Source organism: Terrapene carolina, unplaced genomic scaffold (genome assembly GCF_002925995.2).
Source record: "Terrapene carolina triunguis isolate 2854851 unplaced genomic scaffold, T_m_triunguis-2.0 Scaffold67, whole genome shotgun sequence".
Lineage (NCBI taxonomy): Eukaryota > Metazoa > Chordata > Testudines > Emydidae > Terrapene > Terrapene triunguis.
Window position 1 is genome coordinate 2658322 of NW_020664418.1, and position 6586 is coordinate 2664907.

The window sequence follows — 6586 nt, forward strand, 5'->3', positions numbered from 1 at the left end:
AGCCCCGCCCCCTCACTGCCCCATTGGATCCCTCCCCAAATCCCCACGTCTTCCCCAAGCACGCTGCATTCCTCCTCCTCACCCCTCCCTCCCAGGCTTGCGCTGATCAGCTGTATGGCGGCGCAAGCGCTGGAGGGAGGGGGGAGAAGCAAGACGCAGCTTTTTTTTTTTTCACTCCGCCGGCAGCCCCGGACGTTGTGGGGCCCTCTTAGGCACGGGGCCCCATTCTGGGGAATCGGCTTAAAGCCGGCCCTGCTGGGGAGCTCCAGCCTGGTAAATCCCCAGGCTGTGGGCCTTGCTAAAAGGCCAAAACAGGTGCTGGGGTTGCAGAGGCTGCAGCCTGGGATTAGGCAGAGGCAGTTGGTCCGACCCCCTTGACAATGATGAGTAGCCTTTTACAGAGTGCAGTTTACCCCAGTGAGAGGGGGCTAGATGATGACTGGCAGTAGCCACTGAGGCAAGGCAGGTTTAGAGGGTTGGGGGTTCCCTTGGGAGGGGAGACCCAGAGCATGGGGGTACTGCTGGGGCAAAACCCTGAGGTAAAGGGCACCGGGAGGGACACGGGGCCAGCGGCAGGTGAGACACCAGCCTGCAGAGGGGGCTCCATATGCTGGAAAAGAGCTAATTCCCAGATGACCAACAGGAGGCGCTGCGCCAGTGGTTCTTTGACCAAATTTGCTACACTAGCTCCCATATAGCTCTTTTCGTCAGCTCTCAAAGCACTTCACAACCTTTATTTTATTTATGCTCACGACATCCCTGTGAAGTAAGGCACTGCTATTATCTCTATTTATAAGATCAGGAAATGAGGCCCAGAAAGGCTAATTGACTTACCCATTGTCATGTAAGAAGTCTGTGGCAGAGCAAGTGCTAGGCTAGTGCCCTAACCACTGGACCTTGGTAAATAGCACAATCTCCATTTTACAGATGGGGAAACTGGGGCACAGAGTTATCAGATGATTTACCAAAACTCACATAGCGAATCAGTGGCCCAGCCATGAACAAAACCAGAAATTTCTGATTTCCAGCCTGTGCCCTGGCCACTTTGCACAGTATCCAGTGAGCTCCTTACAGCCCCACTCCAAGATGCGGCCTCTTCTGTGTCCTTAACGGTAAGGAGCATGGATCGAGCCAGCAGCTGAGACAAGTGGCCCATCAAGCCAGAACTCTGCCTCTTGCCGCATGCAAAACCTAATGCCTCAGAAGAAGCCAAGCACCCCCACAACGCACTGGGCCTGTGCTGCCCCCTGGCGCCAACCTCTCGCCTCGCAGTGAAGCACGTTTTGTCCAGCTCCACGCGTGACATTTCTCCCTCCCCAGGGCCCTTGGAGCTGGGAGGGCAGCACTAGCCCTACCCCTGAGGCTGAGGGCCCTAGGTGAGCGTGGGGGGTCGGTGTGGGCGGGGTCAGGGGGCCCCTGTCTGTGTATAGTACTAGGCTCACACTGGCTCCTCCCTGCCAAACGGCAGGGAGCAAAGCTCCCGCTGCTATTGCGCATAGGCAAAATATTCCTAGCGGCGGCCTGTCCAAGGCGGAGGCAAAGCAGTCCATCTCCTTGCGCATGCGCCTACCCTATCGTCTAGCGGTTGGAAGGCGATCGTGTCTGAGTGGGAGTTCGCGTGTGCGCCTGCGCCGGCCTGTCAGGCTGGGGGAGCGGCTGATACCCGAGCGGGCGGCGGAGGCGGCGCCGGGCCGGGTAAGGGAGCGTGGCGGGGCTCAGCCTCCAGAAAGAGTTAGGGAGCGGGCCTGGGGGGCGGCTAGCCACGTCCGGCCCAGGCTGCGGGGGTGCCATGGAGGGCTGTGATGGGGGTGGGGGAAGAGTGGGGTGTAGCATTGGAGGCTATGGGGTACCATGAGGGCTGTGATGGGGTGGGGGAGCAATGGGGTGCACTGTTGGGGACTATGGGGGTGGGGGAGCAGTGGAGCAGGTGATGGGGTGGAGTTGGAGCATAGGGGAGCAGTGGGGTGCACCTTGGGGTTGATGGTGTGGGGTGTAGTATTAAGGAGTAGGAGGGATGTGACATGGGTGTGATGGGGTTGGGGGTGCTGTATGGGGTAGGGGTGCACCCTTGGGGGAGCAGTGAAGTGCATTATGGGAGTTGGAGTACAGCTTGGGGTGTGTGAGCAGACTGGGGGTACATCTAAGTGCACAGGGGTTGGAGTGTAGCAGTGGGGTTCAGTGGGTCTAGAGGTGCTGCTTGGGATGGTCGTGTGTCTAGTGACATAGTATACAGGGGTCACAGGAAGATGGGGAATGGTATTCTGAAAAGTGGGATGCACTCAGCTATTGCGGAGAGTGGAAGGGGACTGAAGAAAGGCCTTTAATCTCAGATAGTGGGAGGAGGGGCTGGAGGTTTTAGTTGGGCAAGGGGTGGGGAAACTTTGAGTAGCTGGGGAAGATGGGGAAGGTTGGGGAGCCTCTGTGGTATCTGGAAAATGTAGGCTCAGGCATTGCTGGCTGCTGCCTCTATCAATTGGCATGGATGTTGACACCATAAGCAATTTGAATTGTTAGTGGTTACTGAGTTGTTTTGGAAACACAAGTGACAAGCATGGATTTAAATTTGAAATACCGATCTGTTTGTTTTTTTATTCACGTAATGTGGGATTTAATGCAGCAGACTGTTTGCTGTTAGATTAAAATTTCCATTATCCTGTAGATTATGGGAACTGCTTGTGTAAACAACATTGAAGTGTGCTTGTTATTTTTTAACATATTTGTTTTAAATCCAGTGAAAACTCCACATTGATTCTGCAACAGTGCACACAAAGTGGGAATAAAAATAATCCCAGGCTCCAACAATTAACCTGAAAACCTCTAACTTCAGATGGTAGGTTTGAAGTTTATGGGTTTGATTCCTACCTCCTCAGTCATAACAAAGTGTCTTCAAAACACCATGTGAGTTTATATTTAATAGAGGCTTATGCAAATCATGAGTTACCAATTAAGTATTGGCGGTGATATTTCAGGACTGTTTTACTGATAAACATTTTGCACAATATCTGGTTGTGTGTAAGGGTTAGTTGCTCCTTTTCTGCCACCAAAAGGCTAGCTGTGGTCATCTCCCAGACGCACAGCATATTTCAATAACACACAGATAGCAAAACTTCATAACTTCAAATACAATGGTAACACATATAATTCAATAGGATAGTAATGTTCAACAGATCATGACCTCTCAAATGGTACCTGCACAAAGCATATCATAATCATATCACAGTGGTGAATATGGCGTTGCAGGGTGCTATTTGAGGTACAGAGTGTCACACTGGTTCACAACCAAAGGCAGAAAACTAACAAACTAAAAAAAAATAAAAAATCACAAGCTTTAGGAAATGTTAAAGTTTCCCAAATACCGAACATTTGAAGTAAATAACTTGCAGAAATTAGTGCCCTGAAGGAAGACAAAGAGCAGTTTAATCTCCATATGCAACCCTGTGCTATGACTGCAAGGCAGGGATCCTTTCATTCCTTTCGGCAGGTGAAATCCTAAATTTCCAAAGTCAGGCCTAGCGGGATTTTCATTCACCGAGATCTTACTTTACTGGTAAGTTCCATTATAATGTCCTGATCCATTTGCCCAACAGTTTGCCACCTTCTTGGTGGTGGTACATTCACAGTTTGAATAAGGAATTGCTAGTCTACAGTCATGTGATATTTTTGGACTTGCCTGAACTGATCATATGACCACACTAATATAAAAATGGATGTGGCTGATTGTGTTATATTAATGATGGACTTGCTTGGATCATGTGTATTGATCAAAGCATGTGCTGGTGATGTCCAGCCGTGGAGTTAACTAATGTTTTGAATTACTTGCTCAGACACATGAGGGCTATCGGCAGGTTTCATGCTCTTGGACTTTGCAATTCCATGTTTGTTGTTCTTCTGGCTCTCTGCTGCTTAAACCAATAGGCATAATTGCTGAGTTGTCCCAGGGTAGTTAGAAAGATAGCTGAGCTCTAGAAATATGCTGGAAAATGCTCATCACCATTCAGAACCACTGTCCTAGGAAGAAGAGATTTCGTAGACTAAAACAATAGTGTGGTGGATCATCCTGTTACTGGGTTTCCTAGAAAACACACAAACTGAAGAATGATTTAACTCATCGGCTGTAGATATCTGCTCTGATAGTCTCTTGCCTCATCAGTTCCCACTAAAGCAGGTCTTTGTGGTGTTTCTGAAGAAGGGTTTCTTTGTTTCTCAACCCATCAGACTTTAGATTGGACATAGCTGAATATGGGTACAGCAGGGTTGTCATTAGTGCTAGCTTTCTGTACACTGCACGGGGTGCCAGGAGTGGGACATCAAGCTACAACAGATTTGCTGATCTGAAGCCACATAGCAGAGTCTAGTACACATTTCTTCTTCCAGTTTCAGGAACTGGTAGACAGAATCTAAAAAGAGAAATATTACAAACTTCAGAGCCAGTTTTCTAGAGTATCTGTCACCTATGAAAAAAATTCTTCTCTATGCAATCTCAAGTATGGAAGAAAGATGTCCTCACATTGCCTGTAAGCGTTATATGTAATGTTATGGGTTCTACAAAGTTGCTGTTAATAGTAAGGCCAAAATTCTGAATAGGAAAGAAGGGTCCAGGGATGGTCTATAATAAGAGGACATCAGCTAAAGCTGCATTATTTAGATACCACAAATTGCACCATATAAGTATTGCACCGTGATACGTATGATGAACGTGCTCATATGAATAACAAGATGAGCTACTTATTTCAATGTAAGCGATAGGAAGAGCAAGTCCATAACTACAATACTGTATTTATGGGAATTTCACATTTTCTCATTCATGCTTTCATATACTTCAAGTGCAATTATTCTGGGTAGCAATTATTCTTTATAGGTGATTGAAGCCAGGAGATGCAGGTATTTGGTATAAACCACACCTTTTAAAACTGTACATTTAGTGTTTAACAGTGCCAGTTACACAGTCTTTGAACCAGGTCCCCCATCCACTTATTTGGTACTTCAAACTAGAGACAACATTAGTGGTGAGTTCTCCATGCTACTCAGCAAGGACAAATTTTAGGGGTAAGAAGGTAATTCAGTCCAATTTTGGTTCAACCCATAGTCTAATAATTTGTGCTGAAAACACTGTTTTCAATCACGAGAGCCATCTGAATATAAGATCACACTGGAGACAAGGCACAGACAGTTTACTTGTGGGTAAATAGTTGAAGTCAACCCCATACTGCCCGCATGGAGTTAACCTTGACTTAAGCAGGCAAGGTCAAAAACTATAGTTCCTCGTCTCCACTAGGTAGCAATCTTGATGTAAAAACTGCACTTGTTCTTTTTTTTTTTTGCATTGAGACGTACCCCAGCTTTTCTGAGGGGCCTGCCAACAAAGGTGTCATTTGTGGTGAAGGATTTCTGTGTTGAACATTTTGCACTTATGTTTTTCTAAAAGGATTTGCAGCCTTTTTGCTCACACTGTTTTTGAATGTTCCTACTCTCCAGCTTCACCAGTGGGGCAGAACTTTGGAAAGACTAGAGAAGAAAACACTAAAATATGGCAGTTTATTGCCTGAAAGGTGTTTGTGTGCAATTGTTTGGCAAGCTACTTGAAATTACAATGAAAGGAGGAACAATATGTGGCTCTTTGCCAGTGCCTGGCTGTCCTCCAAAGTGAAGAGATTATCCTTTGTCGCTTTTTTGGTGACACTTGCTATTGGTAATTAGCTTTTTCAGAAAAGGGATTATTCATTAATTATATGTTATAGATGTCCTCGATAAGGATGCCCTTGTGAGCAACCCAGCAAAGAATCTCATGTTAGGTTTTGTTACTTTGGGGGGTGGGAGGGTGTAACGAAGCGGCCTTTGGCGGGACACTACTGAGAGTATCAATTCAGAACAAATTGCTTAGAGCAGGGCAGTCGCAGCCCAAGGCTGGGGGTCCTTTACTTTAAGGCACAGCAAACCAGCCAAACAGAGAGGACTTTGGTTTTACCCCACTGGCTAACCAGAAGTTATACAAGCAATTCCCTCAGATACTCCAGTTCCTTTGTATCACTACCAGCATCACTCTGAATGGGGATGAATGGTTATGAAAATCAATACCCCAGTAAAAGAAAAAAGGTTCTCCCGATCCCAAAGGACCAAGCCCTAGACCCAGGTCAATATTCAAGTCAGATCTTACCCACAAATCACGCTGCTTCCAACCCTTTAGAATCTAACATCTAAAGGTTTATTCATAAAAAGAAAGAAATATAGATGAGAGTTAAAATTGGTTAAATGGGATTAATTACATACAGTAATCGCAAAGTTCTTGGTTCAGGCTTGTAGCGGTGATGGAATAAACTGCTGGATTAAGTCAAGTCTCTGGAGTACATCCATAGCTTGGATGGGTCATTCAGTCCATTGTTCAAAGCTTCAGTTTGTAGCAAAGTTCCTCCAGAGGTAAGAAGCAGGATTGAAGACAAAATGAAGAAGATGCAGCTGCCTTTTATAGTCTCTTGCCATGTGTCCTGTGCTTCCTTTGTTTCAAACACAAGCTGCCCAGCACATGGCATGAAAGCCTTAGAGTTCTGTCCATAGGCATGTCCCTTAGGGTGACCAGATTAGTAGTATA

At 46.5% G+C, this 6586-nt stretch overlaps 1 protein-coding gene across 3 annotated transcripts in view; it reads left to right on the forward strand.

Moving 5' to 3' along the window:
- The first annotated feature begins 1624 nt into the window (after positions 1 to 1624).
- Positions 1625 to 6586, forward strand: part of TBC1D24 (TBC1 domain family member 24) — a 71220-nt gene continuing 66258 nt past the window's right edge. For all 3 annotated transcript variants that reach the window (XR_003369630.2, XM_024200501.3, XM_024200502.3), the window contains exon 1: positions 1625 to 1695. The gene's annotated coding sequence lies outside the window, so the exon portion shown is untranslated. The remainder of the gene's footprint in view (positions 1696 to 6586) is intronic.